The following is a 26,060-nucleotide window of genomic DNA, read 5'->3' as shown; positions in this document are numbered from 1 at the left end:
ATATAAAGAAATCATAAAAATCAGTGAAAAAAAAGCTCAGGCTCCACAACATATGATAGTTTACCAGGGAATTTTAAAATGTGGAAAATGTTAGACTGTTCTACCTCAGTTGTAACAAAGGTAAAAAACTGAAATAATTACACACTTCAGTGTTATCTGCTAAATTACCAAGTAGTACTGGGGGCATATAGCAAAATGTTATAGTATTTGTCTACCTAGAATGCATAGGTTCTGGATTTGATTCCAAGTATTGAAAAACATTAGCAAATATTTTTTAAAAATCCTAATTTCTGGTCATTACACAGGCGGGGGTTTACACGTCTCTCCTTTTTTTATTCTGGGTGAGCTTTAATGACTTGATGTTTCTAGACTCGCTACACTTGATTCCTTATTCCTTAGAGAAAAATAGTTTTCTGATAGGATGGTTTGAAAGGGTAAATTGAACGTGCATAAATCATCTCTGTTCCCTTTCTTTTGCTCAGATCAAACTCACCTGGAGCCTTATTCTACCCAACTCATGCTGATATGATGGGGATGCCTAGCTTGGGTTTAATTCTAGACACCAGTGTCACAAACATATTTGCCTAAAGATATAAGCACATTCTGTAATATTAGATTTGTCAGTGATAAAAATGACATTTTACCTTCTTTGTTTCACACGTCCACTGCTTTAGATATTGGCCACAAAAGGGGTGCTAATTATTGGGATCTGTCAAAATCTACCCCTTTATCACTGCATACTTAAAGCTTCAAAAAATGTTCAAAGTGTTTTATTAATTTCCTGAAATTACAGTTAGACAAAGATTAGTGCACTAATATCTTCATTACATTTTTCTTAATGACACAATGAGGGTTTGTGCACCCATGTTGAATTTACTAAACTCAGTAAAAGGCAAAATCAAAATGTAAAATGATATATATGCTTGTCATTAAACCAATATTTTGTAGCATCTCCTATGAGCCAATTATCTTGCTATGTAAAGTTAAATGAGAGAAAATACAATGAAAATTGTAATAATGTTTTTTTTTCAATGTTGGGACAAAGCCTAGTACCTCTTTCTAATTATGCCTTTTTAAATTTGCATGTGTTAGTCTCATGACTTTATTATACATTAGGTACATCAATCTAGAATGAGAACTTCTAAAATTTCAACAAGAAACCCAATTTTTTAAAAAATGAACGTTTAAAGAAAATGTGACACTTACACGTAATGAGGAACTAATCTGCCACAAAGAAGAATGAATTTGAATCATTTGTAAGAAAATAGATGCACCTGAAGACCATAATGTTAACTGAGATAAATCAGACACTGTTAGGTAAAAGAGCCAAAAAGTCAGAACCAGACCAGGACTCCAACAAGCCTTCATTATAGGGAGGATCTGCCAGGCTATCTCCTAACAAAGGAAAAAGCAGCATGGAGGAACAGGGAGCTTCTTTTATAAGAGGGTGGGGTTAACCTGAGCTGGGGTGGAGTTGAGTGAAGTAGCATTAAAGGATTGGAGGAGCCTGAGACATCACTAGGAGGGGCTTGTGACATCACTGGTTACTTAGAGGTAGCAAGTGTCAGGTCAAGTTACTCTTTTGGCAGAAGAGAGACATAATGGGAGGAAGGCTGTCCCTTGGTAAGAGAAGCCATATTTAACATGGCGGCTGCTATTCCATGTGGCAGCCATTTTAAGGTGCAGAGCATTATGGGAAGGAGGCTACTATTTTATGTAGCAGCCATCTTGAGGAAAGGATATCTAACAGACACACAAGCTTAAATATCACGAGTTCTCTTATGTGAGAAATATATCTTTTGCAAATGGGAAGGGGACCAAGAGATGGAAGGAGGAGAGGGGAAGAGACAAAAAAAGAATTAAGATGTGTTATGTGTATGTACCAATTTCCAAGAGGAATGTAATCATTATGTACTGCAAACATGTAATAATAAAAAAATAAAAATCGAAATAAGGGTCACAAGACAATTCTCCAAAGAAGATATACTAATAACTGATAAGCACATGAAAGGAAGCTCAACATTATTAATCATTAGCAAAATGTAAATCAATACTACAATCAGATACCAGCTCACATCCATTAAGATGACTATTGTCAAGATAAAACAAAAGAAATAAAAAGAATGGATGTTGATAAGAAGGTGAAGAAACTGGGGCTCTTGTGCATGGTTAATAGTATAGGAATGTAAAATAATATAGCTATTGTGGAGAACAGTCTGGCCTTTCTTTAAATAATTAAAAGTAGAATTACCATATGACTCAGCAATTTCATTTTTGGGTGTATGCCCAAAGAGATATCAATATACCCATGTTCATAACAGTGTTATTCACAATAGCTAAAACATGAAAATCAGCCCAAATGTCTATTAATAATAAGACATGCTCTATACATGTGTGTAATGTATATATGGAATATTAATCAGCCTTAAAAAGGAAAAGGCTTCTGATGATACATGCTATGACATGGATGAACACTGGGAACATTATGATAAATGAAATAAGCTAGTCACACAAAAATGTATAACAGATAATGTAAAATAGGAAGAAAAGGTCTGAAAGAGAAGGGGAAGTGGGGCATGGGAGAAAGAAGGGAAGGAAAAAATATGAGAAAAGAAGGAAAAAAATGAAAACAAAGTTTTCGTAAATGGGGTATGGAGGGGTATAGGGAAGGAAGGAGAATGGGGAAGAAAACAAGAACCAAGATATATCATGTATAGGTACAAATTCCCAATGATGCATGTGATCAAAATGTATACCTAAAATGTACCAATAAACTTAATGGAATTAAAAAAATAAACTAGTCACAAATAATCAAATATTACATGTCTGCTTATGTAGTATAGTTAGAGTATATGAAATCATAAACAGGAGATAGACTAATGTTTGCTAGGGTCTGTGCGTAGGGGAGAATGAGGAGTTATTTAATGAGCACAATGTTTCAATTTTACAAAATGAAAAGAGTTAAGGAGATGGATGGTAGTGATTATTGCATAATGTTATGAATACATTTTAAATGGATAAGTTGATACATTTTATATGCATTTTACCACAAAAATTTAAGATGAAGTAAATACATACATTGAGGAAGAATGGGGGTGGAGGGAGTTAACAAAACTATTAAAAGTAAATGTGGTATATTAGGATTAGCTTTGATTAGTGTATTTTTGAAAGATTCAAAGTAAAAGTGACTTAGACATGATAAAAGTTACATCCCTCATAAAAAGAAGCCAAAGGTAGGGAATCTGGGCTGACAATAGATTTGCTATGTTATTAATTTACTTTTTTTTTTGTACCGGGGATCGAACTTGAGTCCTTGCGCTTGTGAGGCAGGTGGCAAAACCACTGAGCTAAATCTCCGCCTGATTTGCTATGTTATTAGAGATGGAAGGGCCTATCTTTTGCTCTATTGGCCTTAGCATGGGACATTGCCGTTGTCAAGGTTTTCCATAGTTCAATATGGCTGTCAAATCTCCATTTAGCCTTTTCAGCAGCTGGATGGAAGGAGGGAAATTTTCTAAGAAGGTTCCCAAAAGTCTCACCTAACATTAGTTTACATCTCATTGGCAAAATAAATAAATAAATAAAACAATTTTTAAAAAATCACATAGTTACATGCCTACAACTAGATTCATGATGTGACCTACTAACAGTCAGGGTTTTAAAAAATTTAAATAGAGCAGAATATTGAAGCTACAGCCATTATCACATAACAGGTAAATTAAAAATATAATCTCAAAGTGGGAAAGATTCAATAAAAAGTATCACTTCTGGGGTGTGACCATCGACCTTATTATGTTACCAGGTCCAGACTCTCAGTCTAGTATAGGAATAAAGGAAAGGAATTCAAGGAAGTTGCCAAACAAAAGCAAGTTTTATTGCAAAGAACATCTTCTCCAAAGAGAAGGGGGCTCCATAGCTGGAAAGCCCCCCTAATTTTGGGCTTTTTGGATACTCTTATTGGGGTTTGTGTGGCCCCCCTCAATTTCTCCCTCAGTCTTGGGTGGGGAGATCTTGTCATTGGTCTTTAGACTGTTGCTAAAAGTAGGATTTGTGTCACTCAACTGCTACGAGCTGCCTGGTCGCTGTAGTAACCACCTGACCTTGGAACATTTAACATTTTTTTTTTTCAAGAAACCACAACCACTTCCCTTCTCTTCACTTACTCTTTCTCCCTGGGCAAGTCTCTGTGCAGTGCCTCCCAACTACAGACCCCTTTTCCCTACAAAAACAAAAGAGAAAATATTTGTGTATACAAATATTGAAAACTGGATTGTAAAATCCACTATGAACAAAATCAAATGTTATGTTCAGTGACTACAACATATACAATGGTAGACCCATAAGATTACAATAAATCTGAAAATTCCTATGGTCCTAACGTTTTATCTGTGCCTTTTGTATGTTTAGAGACACAAATTCTCATCATTATTTGCCTACAGTATTCAGTGTAGTAACATGTTATACAGATTAGCCTTGGAGCAATAGGTTATATTACATAGTGAAAATGTGCAGTAGGAATACCATTTAGGTTTGTGAAGCAAAATCATGTAACAACACAGAATGTGTTCTTAGAATGTGCCCCTGTCTTTAAGTGACACTTAACTAAATACTACTATTCCGATAGAAAAAGGCTAATTTCTATACATATAAATAGCATTTAAAAATTAATAAGAAAAACCCAGAAAAGAATACAACAACACATAAAAAAGGGTAATTAAAAGGGTTAAATTGGATGAATCAAATGTAGCATCATATACTAAACAATTTTTTTAGAAATATAAAATAATACAAATACCTGACAGCCCCTCAGAGACCAATAGGCTAAGAATGATCTCTTGAACTGTGTAGGAATAGGGGATATTTTTACTTTTTTAAAGATGAAAAATTATTCAGAAAATGTTGAATAAATCCAGTCCTATCTATATTATCATACATACACTCAAGTGGGGGTTGTTAATTCTGCCCAAGCCTGAGACATATGCATAATTGCCAGATTGAACAAAGCAAAACAGCATATCCAGTTAAATTTGAATTTCAGATAGTGAACAATTTTTAGTATGTCTTATACAATATTTGATGCATTCTTATAGTAAAATACTATTTTTTATCTAAAATTCAAATTTAACTGGTTTCTATACTTCATTTGACAGTGTTCAGGTTCTACCACAGGCAAAACTAATCCAAATCTTTGGGGTTGTGTCCTGGGCATTATAATTTTAAAAAATTTCCTACATTAGAATCACCCAATGTACAACTAAGATTGAGGATTACTGCTCTAGAAATGTTAGTTTTAGATGAATTTATTAAGTAAATTAGCATCTGAAGAACTGACTTTAGATGAATTGGTATCAAGGCAAACTAAATTCTTACCACCACCTCAGCATACTATTTTAAAAGGTTGTTCATCTGTGTCCTTCTATGGTATTCTGTCCTCCTGAGATATTGTGTGCTAATTCATTGTGTAGATAATATTTACAAGATCTCACTTCAAATTTGGCTCCTGCCCGTGGCTCCATTCTTTCATGAAACAAACAACAAATGTACTAGACTCCTTTATTGGAGATTTACCAGATCGACCTTGTAAAGAAAGTTCATAACTGCTAAACTACAGCATAACTTCTATCTGAGACCCATTAGATTAGCTCTCTGGAGAGGACCCTGACTGTAAACTTCCTTATACCAACCCTCCTCAGCCCAAAGCAGTTAGACAGAAACTACACCCTCTCCCTGCTAACTGTAGTTAGGGATACTTCTTTAGAGGGGTGAATTTGTAGACAGCTGAGCTAGTTAGAAAATATTATAAGGCAGTTAGGCAAGGTCAAGCCCTCAGTACAGAGATGAGGTGTGATCTGAGAGGAGCAATTTGCCTCTCTCGACTCTTAGGTAAAGCCTGGAACTGAAGATGTGAACATGTTCTCCAACTGACTCTTAGGTAAAGCCTGGAACTGAAGATGTGAACATGTTCTCCAACTTGGAGATTAAGGTTGAAACATCCTGGCTTTAAGTCAGGAAAAAAAAATCCCCTTTTACTCTTTTAGATAATTTTATTTTTCATTTGCCTATGTGGAAAAACTGTAGGTAAGAATAATCCAGTGACTTGTAAGTGTTAAAGACGTAACCAGAGGCAAACTCAGCCCTCCTAACCCATAATTAAGTTAATTAAAGAAAAGACATTTATAGTGAAAGTCTGCAGTTTTGGTTAGTGTTGCTCAGAAAATAGATCAAACTTACTTTTCCAGACTTTTTCCAAAACAAAATGTCACCTGAGGGCACTTCTTCCTCTTCTCTATAGCTAAAGTGCTATCTGTCTCCTCATCAGCTCTAAACAACCACTGTGGCAGAGAAGAATGGGCTGTTATTTGATGCCAAATTGAATCTGCAGAGATTCAGTGAACTACGACTAGAGAATTATTACAGTGACTCAGTATGTGTGTATCTGTTTGTGATTTTTAACATTGATAGCAAGCTAGACTTACTTTTAATTTCCTCTTAAATATGAGGATGTTTCAAAGTGTCCACAGTTACTGATTAGTCCATTGTGCTTCTGATCTTGGTGATAGAATGTAGACAACTTTTAAACTAAAAAAAAAAAATCTGTGAAGTTCTAACTGAACTTTCTGCATTTCAAGAGTGCTCATCCTAGCCATAGAAAAACATGAGTGTTCTTCAGCTCAGTCTTAATTTTAATTATTCTTGTTGGTCTTTGGTTCTCACAGGCCACTGACCCATTTGAATACTGGCAGCATTGACACTCAGCCATCATCCCAATGTCTTGATCTCTTGAGAAGCATGCACTTCAGAAGTGGATTTGACTTTAAAAAGCATCAACCTAGAACCTTGATTTCTCCTGTTATGGGTACTATCTAAGGCAAAGAAAGGACACTCTCACATCAGATGGCAATGCCCTTGTCTCTTGTCTCCTGCCTCCATCTCTGGGGCACAGGTGTGCCTGTGATCCTGTGCCTATACGAAGATATTGGTTTAGGTAAGTGAAAGTCCCAGAATTAATGCCTCAAGCCTACATTATAACTTTTCTACCACAATGTACCATGAAATAATCAAAATTAACTGCCTGGTTTGTATCAATTTCCCAAAGTTCAGAAACCTCCCATCATCTCTTACCCGGAGAGTAACTCCTATGCAGCTTAGCAGATTTATCCCCTATGTTATTTTACTCTTCCTCAACCCTTGAAACACCTCTACTATGCCCTCTTGTCAGTCATTAGCAAAATTTCTAATATACTAAACTTCTTTTCTGAAAATTTACCTTCTTTAACTGAAATCTGATTTTTCATTTATTATTCTCAAAATATAACTGTGGTTTCTCCTTAGCCTTCTTGCCACTGGGCCTAAAGTTTAAAAACTCTCTTCTTTGCTTCTCATTACCAATTTGAGATCACTCTACCTCCCTTTTTTCCTCACAGCATTCATCTTAGAATCTTCTATCAACATATTTTGCCACCCACTACCTACTTTTGTACCATTTATCTACTGACTCCCTGTCAGTATCTTCATATCTTGAGGATTTTAACTGCTGATTCTTTGTTATTCTCTCCAGTGCCATTCTAATCTTAATCCCTGGTGATTTTAATATCTACATCGATTTTTTTTTTAGTAGCCTTATGTCCTCATCCCTTGATCTTCTATGTTCTAAGCATCAGCGCTCTACTGTTCTCAGCCATCTACTCCCATCTGAGGTCCAATAAAGACTTCACGCTATCAATCACTGAAAGATTTTCCCAATATCAGTTTTAACACATCAAACTTTCTGTCTATCCCCTCCAATTTTTTTAACTCAATCTCTAGGATCTTAATTTCAAAAACAACTTCAACCACTCTAGTACATAAAATCTGTTAGTTCTATCATCTTTTTCATCATCTTTTCCACTCTCATATTCTTATTTTTTCTAGTGTCAAGTCTGTGGTCAGGCATTTTAATCATTCCATTTTATACATCCTTAATTCTCTGATCCTCACCCAATTTAATGTACTTGCTTATAAAAACCCAAAGCTTCATAAATCCAAAACTTTGCCTACATCAGAGTAATATAGTGAGAGAAAAACATCACAATATTTCTAGATGTTCTCAGTTTGTTAATCATGATTACACATTCAAAATTGTGCTTAATGCTGCCTATCATATACAGGAATTTTTCTAGCCAATTTATTCTCCCTTCCTTATCTATTCTGCCTTGACTACTTCATACCATGATAGTTTTACAAACTTCAATGCACCACATCCTCTCCACTAGTAAAACATCTTCTTTCACTGATAAATGAAGTAATCAGAGGAGTGAGTCCACAAGTTGTCACACTGACCTCTTGGCCTGTCTTTGTTCTTTTATACTCCACCTTATGTTCTGTAACTAGTAGATGAAGTATGTTCATTGCTACGTTTACCCTTCCACTTCTGCTCAAATATATTTTCATATCATGTACTCCAGGACTTCACTTTCTGCCAGCCCTATATTATTGATTTTCTTCTTTCTACTGAAACTTTCCAAGTCAGCATACAAGTGTGTTATTTCTTCTCACATTTTAAAATAACTACCTATTGACCTCTTTTCCTTCCTGTTTCCTTTCACTTTTTCTTTACAAAAATATTCCTTGAAAGAGTTCTTTATACTTAACATGTCTAGCTCCTCTCCTGTTCTAATTTTTCTTTTTACAAAAAAATAATTATATTTTAAAAATTAGTACTCATTGATACTTGAAACAGTCTATCAAATCCATAATCAAGTCATGTCAATTAAAAAAATATATATATAATTATCATTTGTCAATTAAAAATAAAACAAAAAGTCCCAGATACAGTTTTCATTAACTCTAGTGCTACCAACCTAGTTCCAGCTACCATTAACTTTTGTCCACATTACTGCAGTAGCCTATTAATTTATTTTCCCTTTTTCCATCTCCACAATCACCAGTTTCACCTTTTTAAGAACATAAATTGAATCTCTATTTAGAACTCTCTATTAGTTTATCATGCACTTTTTCTTTATAACACTTGCCACTACCTTACACAGTATTGTATATGTATACATTTGTAGCCTCCCGAAGGCACAGATTTTGTATTATTCCTCCTTGTTCCCAGAACCTAGAAAAGTGCTTAACACTTGGTAAATGATAAATTAATATGTGCTGAATAAATGAATAAATCACCAAATTTAAAAAATACTTTGGTATCTGATATTACAACCTGGTAAAACAGAGGTAAGCAGTAATTATCTGATAACACCGGCCTTTGTAGCTACTTCATAGGATCATACCACATACCATATTTTTCTCATGCTACTGTAACAAAGAATTCCAGCTCTTCATTCCAGATTATTTTTTCTTCACTCACATGAGTTCTGTTATAGTCTTTCTCCAGGAAGCAGCAATTTTTAAGATCTCCTTTTAAGACCAATGAAAACATGAAGGCCGGTATATGACAAGTATGAGTTTCTATCTCAAGACATTATTTTCTACAGTGAGTTACTGTGATGAAGAACTTGAGAAAATATATGCTGCAATTTTTCCACAAATTTCTCTCATGCCAAGACATAATCTATGAGAAGGAAAGATGAAGTTCAAAAAGAGTTGTTAAGAATGGTTATGAAAATAGATGCTATGATCATAATTTGCTTATTATTTCCACAAATTCTTACTGACCTACTGCAATGTTTCATGCATTATGCTAGGTAGGGGAGAAATAGAAGAGAATAGGATAGATAAGCCTGCAGTCACATAGAATTTACAATAAAGAAGAGTACAGCAATTAGACAGTGAAAAATACATAAAATGATTTCAAATTGTAATTAGAATTCTCTTTTGGGTTTTTTTTTTTTTTGAGACAGGGTCTAACTCTGTAGTTGAGACTAACCTAGAACTCACTATGTAACCCAGGCTGGTTTTGAACTCACAGCAATCCTCTAGTGCTGGGATTACAGGTGTGTGCCACCACGCCTGGCTGTAATTAGTATTCTTAATGGAATAAGCATTGTGCTGTACGAAAAAAATCACCCATACACAAAAACAGGGGGATTGTGGTAAGCAGAATAATGCCTCCCAACGCATCTACTTCCTAGTTCCCAGAATCTACTAATGTCATGTCTCATGGCAAGGGGGAATTAACATTACTAATTAGCTAACCTTGAGCTACAAGATAACCTTGAGATTATCCTGGATTATCTGGGTGGATCCAATACTATCACAAGGGTTCTTAACAGTAGAAGAGATGCAGTAGAAAGAATGTCAGATTTTGGGAAAGATTTGAGGATGCTGCATGACTGGCTTTGAAGATGGGAGAAGGAGTTACAAATTAAGAAATGCATGTGCCTCTAAAAGCCAAACAAGGCAAGAAAATCAATTCTCCCCTACAATGTTCAGAAGGACAGCACTCATAATAATACCCTGATTTTTGCCCACTCAGAAATATTTTAGACTTCTGACTTTCACATATGTTAGATAATAAATTTGATTTGTTTAAAGCCACTGTGGTAATTTTTTACAACAGTGAGTAGAAAAATAATACAAGGACTTTAGATAGGAAAGTCAAAATGTGATTCTCTAAAAAGGTGTCATTGCATCTGATCTGAAAGCTTGGAAGGAGCATGTCATACAAAAAGCTAATGATAACATATTCCAGGTGGAGAAAACAGTGAACTCAAGAGTAAAAAGAGATTTATATGTTTTAAAAACTGAGATCAGGGTAATCCAAATGTGGTGACTGAGAGACAAAATAATTATAAGAAACTAGAATTTAGATAGGAGCACTTTATGCAGTGCCTGATAGGTCGTATGGAATTTAGATTTTTGCTCAGTGCAATGGAAGATACTGAATGGCTAAAACAAAGGCATGACACAATCTGTCTTCTGTCTTTTAAAAAGCATTCTTTTTACTGCAGCACAACAAGTACAAATTATAGTGCACAGATCAATAAACTTTTAGAACGAACATACATAAATATCTATCACCCAGATCAAGAAATAGAATATTACCAAATCTGAAAACTCACACATACTCATTTCCAGCTTTCATCTCCACCATTATCCAGTACCTCACTTTCATTATTTTAACATAGATTTTCCCCAATTACTTAGATTTATATAAATAGAAGCATATGATTATTTTCTTTTGCTTATGAATTTTTTGCTGAATATTTGTGAGTCATATTTTTACATATACTTTTAAAAACTGGCATTGCTGTATATATCTCTGTATACACAATAACAGCATATCTGTCCATTCTTTTGTTGAAGTACATTTGGATTGCTTCCAGGCTTGAGCTCTGATGAACTTATATTGCTAAAATGATAGAAGTGGGGGTACTGAATACTTTGGTTGAGATGAAGACTGGAAATGGGAACAGAGGAGATTTCAGGGATTTGGTAGTATTCTATTTTGTGATCTTGGTGGTATCTGTGTATCTTTATTTTATAAAAAATTTATTGGGCTGTATACTATGATTTGTGCATGCTATTTTATACACAAATGAATGCATTTCTATTGGGTGGATAAACACATTTCACTGTGAGTTAAATGTCCATTTCTTGGGTCTCTAGAGTTTAAAAAACAAAAGGGCTCTTCATAAGCAGATGGGGGCTCTACCATGGAGAATGTATACAACAAGATCAAAGGAGGATTTGGAATATGCTAGTGACTTCTTCCTGGCATTAACTAGCACGAGTGTTTCTGGTCTGTTAGATATTTTACCATTTCATGTCAACCACAACTACTGTTTGAGTAGTAAACAAAGAGTGAAGGCATCCCTGGTCCTTAACAGCAGTTTACACACAGCAGGTAATCAAAACATGCTGGTTAATGTGAAGTAGGAAGAAAAGGGATAAAGGTGTAGGGAAAGTGGGAAGGGTAGAAGAAAGATAATAAGGGAAAGAAAAAAATAGGAGAAAATGAAAAAATTGAAATAAAGTGTTTGTAAATGGGGAGGGGAGGAGGGGGTGAAGGGAGGGCAGGGATAAGGGGAAAAAATGAGAACCAAGACCTGTCATGTAAAGATACAAGATCCCAATAATGAATGTAACTGTACTGTATAACTAAAATGTACCAATAAACTCAATGAGAAAAAAATTTTAAAAATTTCCATTTCTTCAATGATTACTGATGAAAGCCTTTGCTTATTGGTTATTTGGATATTCTCTTTCAGTAAGTGCCTGTTCACTGACCTGCTACTTAGGATTTGGGGAGATAATTCTGGATTCTATGTGTGTAGTTGAGGGGGATTATTTTAGCCAATATTAAGCATTTGTTTGGTCTTGATGCAAGATGAATGAAGTTTGGTATATTAATAGAACATTTACAAGTGTTCCCTCACAGTGGAAATGCTATAAAAAGGCAGATATGCTGTACAACACCATTAAAGTGCAATTGACCTGTAAAGTTAATCACATAACTATGAATTAAATTGTATTTGATCTATACTAAGATGCCTAACTCTTGTCCTCCACAGTACCAAATTTAAGAGTGTCTGGCTGGGGATGAAGATCTATGGTAGAACACATATCTCTTCTCTGCAAGGTTTTGAGTTTGATCCCCAGCACTTTAAGAAAAATAGACAAAGAAAGAATTAATCATACTCTTTTATGAACTGAATTTATAAATGAAGTGGTGTCCTTTAAACACAAGCACTACAGAAATTCAGTAATTTAGGGAAAGAAAATGCAATGCTACATGAAATTTTATTTGATGGCCTCTGGAAAAATTAACTTTACTAGTTTGAAACTGAGTTAGATGAATTCTGAGACATAAATGTGTGAAGGAGAAAGGACATATCCAATTAATGGAATTTCTGGCTGCCAGCCCAGAAAGATTCTGTGAAATCTTATACTACAAGGTAAACTGGCCCTCTCCAGCAAGTGACAGGCCAGTCCAGAATGAGGAGGGCTCAGCCCAACAATAAATTATTCTTGTCCTGCATGTTTTATTGCTCTGCCCTGCATCCTGGCAGGCTTTCTTCCACTGTCTTTCCCTTTGAGCTGGCTTGCTTTAGTATATTCTCTTTTTAAAATCACTTAGCTAGAACTCTTGGTCTTTCCTCTTACCTCCTGTTTTCTCTTCTTCCTCCCTCTAACTTTTGTTCGTAGGGTAGCAAACCCAAAGCAGGCCCTTGTTTTGTTTTTGTTCCATCACAGTTATTGGCCCTGATAAGTAAACTGCTTATTTCATCTTTTGAACCTGCATAATTTCTACTTGTCTCCTTCCTGTGCTACCTCTGGTCCTTCCTATTGTCAGAGGCCAATGACCCCATTTATCTACGGCTTCTGAGGATGAGCTGCTTTTCATCCCCACACTCTGCTGCAACAGCCACTGCAATTCCCACTGCAGCCCCGAGTAGAGAGGTGCATGTTGGCAGAAGTGCAGAGCAGCCACACATTCAAGGCTTGACAGGTCGGGAGCTAGGCCAAATCCTCTACACTGTTCTCCTTCCACCACAACTTCCTGTGCTTGTTCTATATTTGAAAAGCCTCCTGCTAAATTAATTTCCCGGGGGGGAGGGCGGGGGGGCGCGGAGGAGAGAGCCTGAGGGAGTGACTGAGGGGCGAAAACTGCAGTTGACTCGCCCTCTGCTGGTAAAAGATATGAATTGTCGCCTCCGAAGCAGTGGGAAAGAAAGCAACCCGTGTAAGGATAAATTATACCTAAAATTCGTCTTGATTTAACCTATTTGTCAATCTCAAATTTGTCAGTCTCAAATAGCTATATGTTCATCTTTATCCAACACAGAGAGTTAATTAGGTTATGAATCTAAACTGTAGTCCCAGGTAATATGCTATCCTGAATCCATTTTAATTTGCCCTTCGGCTTTTGCCATTGGAAACCGCGAATTAAAACCCTCACAATGTGCTCTTTGTGTCTAATTAGTTGCTAGGCAACTGGAAAATGACACCTAAACCGTCACTTGCAGAACACTTGTGCTTCAGTGGTCGCTTTGCCTAAGATAGCAATTTCATGTGAACAAAAGGACAGGTGGTGTTTGTGTTTTCGAGATTTAATTCATCGGAAAAAGAGAAAGAGCACTCTGTCCTCGGGCTCCCTTCTGAAGGAAGCCGACAGGCAGCTTTATTCAAAAGGAGATATTGGCCGCCATAACTCACACGGACTTTTGTACCGCCTTTTCTGTCTTACGCATTTGTTGGAATAAACCAACACACGGAGGTTGGGTAAAATCTAACGTCTGTCTCACAGCAGGGTAGCATTACAAAGCATGTAGATTACAATAGGAAGTGAGAGAGGAAAAACAAACATACACAGGATTTTGCAGTAGAGGGTATTATTTGATATCATTTGGTTTTCCTGCCAGTCTAAATGTCCTAAATCAAGAGGTTTCTAACCCCCTCCACATCTGGTATTGTAAATTAGTCAGTCACGCGGCCCTTGGAGCCGGTTGGGATTGGCCAATTACTTTGTCAGGTGAAGATCTCTGCAGCAAGTCATGGGACTAGACTAGGCGGTGTCGCTGTCCGTGTCCAGGGTGCTGAACTCTAGGCGTGGCCAGGGAGATTTCCTTTACATGACAGCTTCCGGTAGGGCGGGGTCGAGGTCGCTCTCTAAAAAATCGGATCCATCTGCCACCTGGTGGTTGATGGGGAAAATGCTATTGATAAAGTTCAAATAGTACTTGGATTGAGACCCTAAACTCAAGACACAAATTGGAGGGCTTTGGGAATTTTAAACCCCAGTGGGTGGTTTTTGAGAGATATATTTTTAAAAATCAGAGTGGGAAACAGGAAAATGGAAAAGTTTCCAGAAAAATCACTAACTTTCACCCAAGAAAATAATTTACAAATAAGTTTAAATTTCTCCAAGTATTTCTTGCAACACATCTTGTTATCAAATAAATATTTGAGAATATCTCATATAAAAGTATTTTCTATAGTGTTAAAAGGAACATATTTTGTTAAAATAAATGCTAAGGAAGTTCTATCTTATTATCGAAACACATTCAAGGGAGCTAAGCCTTGAGTACTGCTCTGATCTCAGTTTCTGGAGGACAGAAAATGTGATTATATTTAGAAAGTTTTAGTCTTGTTGCTTTTAATCTTTTCCAGGTCTAAGGTACAAGTTCATGAGACAGTTGAAAATATGGGGCACTTATGACATGCTTATTACTTCTGGTGTTTGCATATTTACTATTTTACACAGTGATGATTAAAAGTTACTGTAAATTATATATAGAACTTCAGGAAAGATGTCCTTGGGTACCTCTGCCTGTAGATATACTTTAATAGATAATAAGAAAAAAACACAAGAAATAGTTGATGACATTCCTCATTGAAATGTTTTTTTCTAAAAATATGTGGAAAGATGGATACTTTTTAAAGAAGTTATGAAGTTAGAATATCAAATGAACATGTAATTTTTATATGTCTCTAACAGTAACCTCTTCTTCCAAATTAGATTGACAACATGTGATTTCTATGTAGCTAGGAAATAGAGATCTCACTGAACTGTCAATGAATAGGTTATAGTGTGAAACCAATTCTAGAAAATTAATATGGTTTTTTCTCAAATATCAATTTCATAAAAAAACTAGATCCATCCAAGAGGCACACTTAACTTTGTCAACCCAGTTAGTACTTGGTATTCTTATGTATTTTCTTTAGTCATACGTGGATCCTAACAGAGAAAATAATAGTTAACATTTTTGTTTTAAGATTCAAAATACATTTTATTGACAAAATTTAATTTAAATAAAAATTTAGGGATGAATTTAGAGTTGTTAATTGAATTATCTTCAATTACAAAATGAAGAAATTGGTCATAGTTCAATAAGTGGAATGATTATTAATCTAGTCTCTCATTTGATTAAATTAGAAAGTTTCTAAGTACTTCCAGATTTCATGGAAAGGCATCTATAGTCTATATTACCAATATGGAAACAAGAATGAATAAGGCATGAAAGCCATCTGTGTAAAACAAGAATGTAATATGAATCTGGTGTATTAATGAGATTGGTTTATACCATAGCTTCTTATGTTACTGTGGGAGAAGGGAATATGCACATGCTGAACAATAAGAGGCATTGCCACATAGAGAAGCAGATGGAAGATCAAGAACAGTGGCAGTAAGCTGAGCTACTTAAGAAAGACTTTTATCCCCAAAGCACTGTGTTTCTGCCAAATGAATGAGACTTCAAATGCATGAAAGGACACAATAGAGAAATAGAATTCTGAAATAATAGCACAGTTTAAAACTGCAGGTGTAATCTCAATGTTTTAAAATATATTTGTCCCTGAAATAGGGTTTTTTTGCAGGCTTATGAAGTAGATCCTAGATATTAATATGCTCATAAAAATGACATAATAAATATCAATATTAAAGTGTAAAAGCTACTTAAAGTTTGGATATGGTAATAGAAACAAGAAACAGGAGAAAACTCTTCAATACTCAGACACAGAAGATGACAAAATTCTCAACAGAAAAATTTCAGAAACATTGAAACATGATTTTGAGGTAAGTAAATGAAAATAAATTATACATTTTACATAAATGTTAGAATAAATTTAAATCTAAACTAATTTTATAAATAGAAAATATGGACTCTTGAAGGCAGATTACAGGGCAAAAATAATTTGTCATCCAGTTTGGGGGCTCAGAAAATGACACACAAAAGTATGGACTATTGGCATACTGAATACTTTATACTAAAAGATCTAGGAAGGCCTCCATAGCAAAGTTCCTTTGACTTTTTTCTGTCTTTCTCTTTACACTTTTTCTCCACTGACATCAGTCATAGAAATAAAAATTCCTCTCCCCCCACCCATAGAAATGAAAATTCCTCTCTAGTTTCTAGAGGAAACTAGAAATCCTCTTTTCCAAAGCAAGCCTTAAAACCTAGAAGCATTATTCCAACCTTCCCCTGATTTTCTGTGTAGGAGCTGGCCAAAAGAAAATTCTCTGACCTGCTTGTCCAGTAGAAAGTCATAAGATCCTTGTTAAAGAAAGATCTGACATACCTTACAGGAAGGAACACTACACAGATAGGCCAAGAGGAATCTGGGTAGATGATCTTGAGGGTCTCCTCTACAATCTATTACTATCATATCATAGCCTTTTTGTTCATCACATTTTACAAGGCTATCCATTCTTCATCAAAAATAAGCATAAAAACACTTTTTCCTGGGTCTTGGGTCTTCATTTCTGAATGCATTTGTGTCATATAAAACCTCAAATAAATATGTTTTTCTATTGTTAATTTATCTTTTGTTATAGTTCTATCAGCTGTGGCCCTTAAATGGGTGAGGAAAGATAAATCACCTACTGTCCCTATATCAGTGGGACTAATTGTATTTCTAATTATATTATAAATAAATACTAAGTACATTTCTCTGGCCTGCTGGAATATATTTTCAAAAATGACACCAGGTATAGCATAATAATTTCAAAATTCTTTTATGTAAATTTTAAGACTTATATAATGAGTAAATATATTGATGGGATCAAGAACAAGGTAATCTCACTTTGGGAAAAAGACAAATGTAAATGTGAAATGGGAAGATAAAGAAGCCTATATTAATGGATTGAAAGTATATACCAGAATTCGTATGTATGTGTATATACACACTTATGCAATATAATCAAAAGCCTGTATTATTTCAAGAAAAGCATTGTTCATGCATATTAGAAACTACTGGAGGAGCCAGGAATATAGCTCACTGGTGCTGTGCCTGCCTGGCAAGCACAAGGTCCTGAGTTCAATCCCCAGTACTAGAAAGGAAAAAAAAAAAAAAAAAAAAAGAAACCACTGTCTAGTAAAATTGTTTGGGGAACGATGCTTCCCAAAGTTTAAAACTTAGATTCACATAGTTTCAAATCTTCTCTGCAAAGATCAATGTTTTGTTTTTGGTACTGGGGATTGAATTTAGGACCGTGCACTTGTGAGCTGGCATGGTACAACTGAGCTAGAATCCCAGCCCTAAGACCATTAATTGTTTGTAAAAAAGAGTTAAAAAGTTCATTTCACTGAGAATTTGATTGATACTATTGCATGATCAAGCCACCAAATGTAGTGCTGCATCTCTAATAATGGCATAAAATGGCATGATATGCCTGCTGATATGGTACATTTAGAAGGGTACAACATCACTTATGTGAGGGGCCGGGGATTTAGCTCAGTGGTTCCGCCGCCTGCCCTGCAAATGCAAGGACCCAAGTTCTATCCCTGGTACCAAAAAAGAAACATCACTTATGTGATATTTTTATGAAAATATTTAACCTAAATCTAATCCAGAGGTAATGATAAAAATTCCAAATTGACACATGTGCTTAAAAAAAACTCTTAAAAATTGTGATGTTGGTTGGGGGAGGAGAATCACAAGTTCAAACCTAGCCTGGGCAACTAAGTGAGACGCTGTCTCAAAAATTTTCAAAAGTGCTGGTAGGTCCAGGGATTTGGCTCACTGGTTGTGCTGCCTGCCTCGCAAATGCAAGCTCCCCAGTTTGATCCCTGGTAATAAATAAATAAATAAATAAATAGTCTGGGAATGCAGCTCTGTGCCAAATCCCTGGGTAAAATCCTCAGGACTTAAAAAAGAGGGCAAGCAATATCTGAAAAAAAGGTCATTTGTCATGAATGAAAATTTTTAAAGTGTCTTTAAAAGATCTTAACTGTGCCAGTTAAAAGAAACTAAAGAAACATGACAGCTAACAGCAATATTCAATCATTGGTTTAACCCTAGACTTTAAAAAACATCCATAAAGGACATTATTAAGAGGTGAAATTCAAGCATGAAGTGTATATTAGATAATAGTACTATGCTTACGTTAAATTTCCAAGTTGAAAATGTTGCGGCATTATGTGGGGTAATGTCCCTGTTTGTAAAAGATACAAGTTGAGATATTTAGAGGGATTACATATAATGTCTGCAACTAATAGCAACATAAAATATTTACATATTAGTTAGCTATTTCATAGCATGTATGAAACAAAACACTCCCAAAATTAGTAGCCAAGAACAACATTGATTCCCAGTCATGCACCTGAGATTCAACAGATGTAGGTTAAGTTGTACCTTGCTTGCAACAGTCAGGTTGTGTCTACAACTGTTCCACATGTCTTTCATTATTCTTTAATCAATGGGTCATCCAGAAGATGCTCTTTTCATAAAGGTGGGCAAGTCTAGTATGCAGCACAATTCACACGACAACGTGCTTCTTTCTGTGTATTAGTCTCATAAGAGTTCTAAAACCAGCTACCACAAGTTGGTGGGGCAAAACAATACAAAAATCTGTTCTCACACAGTTCTGGAAGCAGAGTCAGAAAGTAAGACATTGGTAAGGTTCTGCTTCCTCTGAAGGCTTGGGGGAAGATCCCTCCCTGGCACTGACTAGCTCCTGGGGGTTATTAGCAATATTTGGCATTTTTTACTTAGAGCAGCATCAGTCCCATCTCTGCACTCATTATTGGATGCCTTTCCCTTGGATGGCCAGGTGTCTCTAAATCTCTCCCTTCAAAAGACACTGGTCACTGGACTTGGAACTCGTAAAACACAGTCACTGGATTTAGAGTTCACACTAATCCAGTACAGCCACATTTTAATTTTATTATGTCTGAAAGACCCTATTTCCAAATAAGGTCACATTCATAAGGACAAGGTGTTAAGATTTCAAACTTTCTTTGTGGGAGGGCACAATTAAACCTGCAGCACTCTGCTAACATCCCACTGCCCAAAGTAACTTACATGGTTATGTCCAAAGTCAAGACATGGAGAAGTATATTGTGAACCTGTTGTGAGGCCAAGGCATATAACATGGCTAAGGTGGAGCAAAGAGGCATAATTCTCTCATAGAAGTTGAGGGAGAGAGAACAATTTTTTAATAATGGGTATATAATTTATTATGTATTATATAATATAGTTATATAATTTGTAATTATATAACTATAATATATAATTTAAAATATAATTTATAGATACATAATTTATTATATATTGTATAATATAGTTATATATTATACATACTATGTATGTGAAAGTGTCTATAGCAAAATTAACAAATGTAGTTGAAGGTTATATGATCATTTATTATTTTTTATGCCTACTAAAAATAAATTTGGATTTAAGTATAGAAAGGTTTCATTCTAAAAGGTTGTTCTGACCTTTTTGTCAGAAACATCTGACCAAAAATCTCTGGGTCTCAAAATAAAGAAGAAAAAATTTTAAGTAAAGAGGGATAAGCAGATTTAGCAGGACAATTGTATGGAAATATAAGAGGGTAGGATGAGAAGATAGCACAATCATTGCACCTTAACAGGAAAATTTCTTCCCTCCTGTGGTTGACTAACTCTGAAAATGAATGTCTAAGTGGGGGATGTTGGGTCAAGACCTGCGGGAAGAAGATGAAAAGACTGATAAAGTCTGGGTAAGCGAGTCAATGCATAAATAACAGGCACTTGCAACTCTTCTCAAGTTGTGAAATATTTCAAAATAAGATTTTTTTAAAGCTTAAAAATCAGTACTTGGAAACATTTTTGAAATGGACATTTGCTTTCCAAAATCTTTATGACATTCTAGTAGCTGTTGATTGCCTCTCCTCAATATCTAAATTTTGAGGAAAGATTCTGACATCACAAGGCTAAAAGGCTGTGGATTTATTCTGTCAAACCCAGTTCTACCTTCACTATAAAAAAAACTTTTTGAAAATACCAGAGGAAATAGAAAATTTTCTGTTGTATTTTAATGCCATTAAACAGACATCAATAAATCTAGGGACTAATCTACCAGATTAAGATTTATAAGAATCCAATTAAAAAGCAGTGTCCCTGTGCCTGTTTTATTTCACTTAACACAATATCTTCCAGTTTTATGTTTTTAAAAATGGCAGGATTTCCTTGTTTTTTTTTAAGGCTGAATGGTGTTCCATTGTGTTTATATGCCACATTTTAAAATTGCTTCATCTGTTGATAGATAATCTGATTCTATATCTTGGCTATTTACAAGGCTGAAATAAACATGGGAGTGCAGATGTTTTTGACATACTGAACTCATTTCCTTTGGATATACCCAGTGGTGGGATTGCTGGAACATACGGTTTGCCCCTTCTTCCTCTTTCTCTTTCTCTCTTTCTTTCTTTTCTCCCTTCTTTCCTCCTTTCTCTTTTCTTTCTTCTTTTCTCTCTCTCTTTTTTTTCCTCATTGAGTTTATTGGTACATTTTAGGTATACAGCACAGTTACATTCATTATTGGGATCTTGTACCTTTACATGACAGGTCTTGGTTCTCATTTTTTCACCTTGTCCCTGCCCTCCCTTCACCCCCTCCTCCCCTCCTCATTTACAAACTTTGTTTCCATTTTCTCCTATTTTTTTCTTTTCCCTTATTACCTTTCCCCTACCCTTCCCACTTTCCCTACACCTTTAGCCATTTTCTTCCTATTACACATTGTCAATTTTCTCTCTCTCTTTCTTCCTCTCTCTCTCCCACTCTCTCTCTCTTTCTTTTGTTTATTTTTTCCATGGTGCTACTCAAACCCAGAACTTTCACACTGAACTACATCTTCAGGCTTTTAAAGCACTTTTAAAAACTTTCAGAAAGGATTTTGCTAAGTTGCCCCTGATCTCAAACTTGTGATCCTCCTGCCTCAGCTTCCTAGAGTGCTGGGATCACAGGCATGCACCACCTTGTCTGGCTGATCAGTAAGTACTCTTCCTCTTTCTACCCAAATTGATCAAGGATATTCACCATAGAATAGTATTGACTAGGCACAAACATGTTTCTTTTTCTTGTTTATAAAGAGATATTCAGGATTTAAGTTCAGAATATATAAACCTCATTTAAATAGGAAAAAGACAAACCATTCAGTGCAAAAAGGGGCAGGGTGGAGAACTAATCAAAAACTTACCAAAGAAAAATATCCAGATAACTAAAAATATATTAAACAGCATCCTGCCTCATCAATATTTCAATAATCAGAGTAATGCAAATTAAACACACAATGAGATATAGATGCATGCACTCATGCAGATGGTGAAGATGAGTAATGTAAGGTGCTATAAATTTGAACATGTCTGCTCCAAAACTGACCTTGAAATTTAATTACCACTATGAGATATAAAATATAGGACAAGGTATACCTTTAGAAAGTTATTCATGGACAGATTAATGGATTATAACAAGAGTCTGTTATAAAACCCAATGTGAACAAGGTCTCTCTTTTTATTTTATGAATAAAACAAAAATTATTTCTTTTTTTTTTTTTGGTACCGGGGATCAAACTTGGGTCCTTATGCTTTCGAGGCAGGCAGTAGCACTGCTGAGCTAAATCCCCAGCCCAAAATTTCTTAACAAAATAATAAGAAAATAACAATAGGTAATACATTGATATTGTTATATTCAAAGTAGTTACTCAGAGTACAAGACAATGACAAAAAGATTGAAAACATATTAGTACAAAATTTTCTTTTCAATGAACTAAAGAGAAACTAGTAGAATAAATAAAACAAATTAGCATATATATCAAAATATGTTTGAAACAACTGGCAATTTGGGGAACTATAAGAACTTCCCACCACTTCTTATTTATGTATCTTCCATTTTGCTCCTCATTTTCAGATAAATACTTTGAGTTTCTCATACAAAAGAAATCATGAGATATTTAAGCTTGCATATCTGACTTCATTTAGCATTATGTTCTCAAGTTGCATCCATTTACCTACAAATTCCTCAAGTTTATCTTTCATTATGGCAGAGTAGTGCACCACTGTGTTATCCATTTATCTGTTGATGGACATACAGACTGTTTCCAGGATCTAACAATTATAAATTGTGCTGCTATAAACATGGATATGCATATATCCCTAGGATATGATAATTTCAACTGTTTGGGGAAGATGCCTAGAAGGGGGATAGTTGGGTCAAATAGAATTTCTGTTTTTAGTTTTTTAAGGAATCTTCCATAGTGACTGTACTAGTGTACATTCCCACCAACAATGAAGAAGAGTTCCTTTTCCCTCATATTCTTATAGCATTTGTTATTACTAGATTTTTTGATGATAGCCATTTTTCTCTGGGGTAAGATAGTATCTCAAAGTAGTTCTTATTTGCATTTCTCTCATGATTGGAAACAATGAATATTTTTCACATATTTATTATGATTTGTATTTCTTCTGAGAAATGTCTATTCATTTTACTTGTTAATTTTTTGGTTGGGTCTTTTATTTGGGGAGTCTATTTTTTTGAGTTCTTTATATATTCTAAGATGTTAGTCCTCTGTCCAAAGAATAGCTGTCTTCAAAAGTTATACCTATTTTATCTTCCAGCAGATTAGCTGTTATGACACTTATATCTTTGATCCATTTTGATTTTAGTTTAGTACATCATGAGACATGAATCTAGACTCAGTCTTCTGTAGGTGGATATCCAATTTTCCCAGCACCATTTATTAATGAGGCTATCTTTCCTCCAGTATATGTTTTGGCCCCTTCGTGAAAGATCAAACTATGTGTGCCTTGGTTTGTTTCTACTTCTTTTATTCTGTTCCACTGATCAACATTCCTGTTTTTGTATCAGCAGAAGCGGTCCCTCTTGAGCATTTGTCCTTGCTCTGTGATGTCCTGGGAAGCACAGGACTTTTCCAACAAGAAGGGTGTCACCAGATGTGGCTCCTTGAACTTGGGCTGGAATTGTGAACCAAGCTAAACCTCTTTTAGGAATTTTTAAATAAATTAAACTTTTTTTTCTTTACTAATTGCTCAGTCTGTGCTATTATGTTCTTAGCAACAGAAAATAGACTAAAACACATGTTGGAAATAATTTGAGGAACTAGAAGTTACTCTGCTGATGAGAGTATAAGTTAGTAAATTTCTCAGAAAACAGTTTGACAAATTCATACAAAGTGTAAAGGAATATACCCTGTTATGGTTTAGATTTCGAATGTCCCCTAAACTCTCACATACTCAGGTATGGGGCTTTTAGAAGGCGAATGGACCATCGGGTGCTATACTCATCAACAGACTGACCTGCTTCTGAGTCCCTAGCTAAATGTGCTGTTAGGAGGTGGGGTCTTGGTTAGAAGAGGCACATCACTGGGGGGATCTCCTTGGAGAGCATATCTCTTTCCTCAGCTCCTCCCTTCTGTCTCTTCTTGCTATCTACCATGAGTTTAGCAGATCTCCAGTGCTCCCTTCTGCTATGCTATTTCTGCTGTGGAGTCAGCCAATCATAGGGTGAATCCTCTGAATCATAAACCAAATTAAACTTCTACTCCCTTAAGCTGCGAATGTCAGGTACTGACCCCAGCAACAGGAAAGCTAATACATACTCTATGACATTAATTTGTCTTCTAGGTATACACTCTCCTCTACCCAAATTTGTATTTGAGTGATGTGTACAATGATATGCAAACAATAATAAAAGGGGTATATGAATTACGGTGCATTCATACTGAGAAATACAACAGTAGTCCTTGATATTTAAAAGCTGGCCAGGTGCAGATGGGTTATAATATTCTCTTCTTGAACAAAAACAATTTTGTGCAACACTAACATCAGACAAGGCTACTGTTATGGAGCTGTCCCCCCCAAAACCTCATGCTTTGTCAGAGGTGGCAGAATCTAGAGTGTGGGATTGATTCATGGTGGGGCTAGGCTCAAGGGCACTAGGATTAAGGGCTTGAGTGATACCTGCTCTAATTAGTCTGAATGAAATAGAAGAGGCAGAAAGATGCTGTTAAGGTCTTTTGTTGCTTTTGCTGTCTTCCACTGTCATGAACTGTTGCCCTCTGACACTCTTCCTTGGAGCCAGCCGATTATGGACTGAAACCACTATGAATTGTAAGCCAATTCAACCTTCTTGTCAATTAATTTTGGGTGCTGAGAAAAGTAACTAAGACAACCACTTTATGAAAGTGATGGGTCAAGAGATAAGAGTTCATCGTAATCATGTCTAAACACAAAGAGCACTGTGACCATCACTCTGTTCTGGTTAATATTAATAACTGTTGCTTATTTGCTAACAATAGCATTAGCTTCACCCTGTTCTTTCATCTTCTCCATAAGAATTATTAATATCACCATCAGAGAATTAATTGCACTTATGACAGCATCCAATCCAAATAAAAGCCTACTTCACATTTCTTCCAAATCACCCATCACAAAATAAAATACCACATGTCCTCTCAAAAATCTTCTTATTCAGATGCTCCATAATTGTCACAGTTTGTGTTTAGATTTTCCCCCAAAGCCTCATGCAGATGAGGTGGGACTTTCTTTTTCAGAGGTAGTTGAATGTGAAAGGGCATCTGATTACTAAACCACTATATGTGAGTGATTATTTTGGTACTGCCCTAATCCTAGTAGTCTGAATAGGAGAAAGGAGGCAAAAAGATACTATTAAACTCTCCATTGTTTCCTCTGCTACCTTGTGTGTGCCATGTGGTTTTTCCTCTGTGATGTTTGTTTGCCATCCCAGCCTTGAAGATAGACAGTGATGGACTGAAACCTCTACAAGCTGTAAGCCAAAAAAGTCACTTCCCTTTTAACCGTGGATGTTGGTTGCTTTGTCTCAGCAATGAGAGAAAAGTAACTAACGCAATCATTCTCTAGGGTATGTAGTTTCTCTTATGGCCATAAGTCAGTAAAGATAACTTCATTTAACTACAAGTATGTGCTTGATTGTCTTTGGCTGAAGGGTATTGAAAACACACACTTGAAATCTATAAAGTGGTAATGAAAATGAATGAAGTACTTTACTTACTGTACCCTTGATATATAGTTTTAAGAAGAGACAAAACTAAAGCCAGGCACAGTGGCACACACTTGTAATCTCAGCTCTCAGGAGGCCGAGGCAGGAGGATAGCTGTGAGTTCAAGACCAACCTGGGCTACATAGTGAGTTCCAGGTCAGTCTCAACTATATAGTGAGACCCTGTTTCAAACAACAAACAAAACAACAAAAAATCCCCAACAACAAAAAAAGAAGAGACAAAACTAAACAGGTGAGGGATGCATACTTACCCCATGTGTTAAAATATCTAAAAAAGATTGAGGGGTCCAACGAAAGTTCTATTTTCGCCCATCAACAGATGAATGGACTAAAAAATGTGGTGTGTGTGTATATATATATA

General features: G+C 35.6%; 2 long non-coding RNA genes across 2 annotated transcripts; one reads left to right on the top strand and one right to left on the bottom strand.

Moving 5' to 3' along the window:
- Positions 1-1,454: 1,454 nt before the first annotated feature.
- LOC104855072 lies at positions 1,455-9,435 on the top strand. Its single transcript, XR_778301.1, has 3 exons — positions 1,455-1,623; positions 6,717-6,985; positions 9,363-9,435. It is a non-coding gene; the product is annotated as an uncharacterized LOC104855072 (long non-coding RNA).
- On the bottom strand, positions 3,852-18,816 carry LOC104855071. Its single transcript, XR_778300.1, has 5 exons — positions 18,766-18,816; positions 14,406-14,575; positions 9,277-9,550; positions 6,232-6,332; positions 3,852-4,219 (listed from the first exon to the last, which is right to left on the bottom strand). It is a non-coding gene; the product is annotated as an uncharacterized LOC104855071 (long non-coding RNA).
- Positions 18,817-26,060: the final 7,244 nt, after the last annotated feature.

Source organism: Fukomys damarensis, unplaced genomic scaffold, assembly GCF_012274545.1.
Source record: "Fukomys damarensis isolate Sample0158 unplaced genomic scaffold, DMR_v1.0_HiC HiC_scaffold_3, whole genome shotgun sequence".
In the NCBI taxonomy this organism is placed as follows: Eukaryota; Metazoa; Chordata; class Mammalia; order Rodentia; family Bathyergidae; genus Fukomys; species Fukomys damarensis.
The sequence above is the reverse complement of the archived record's forward strand: the minus strand, read 5'-3'. Positions and strand labels throughout refer to the sequence as shown.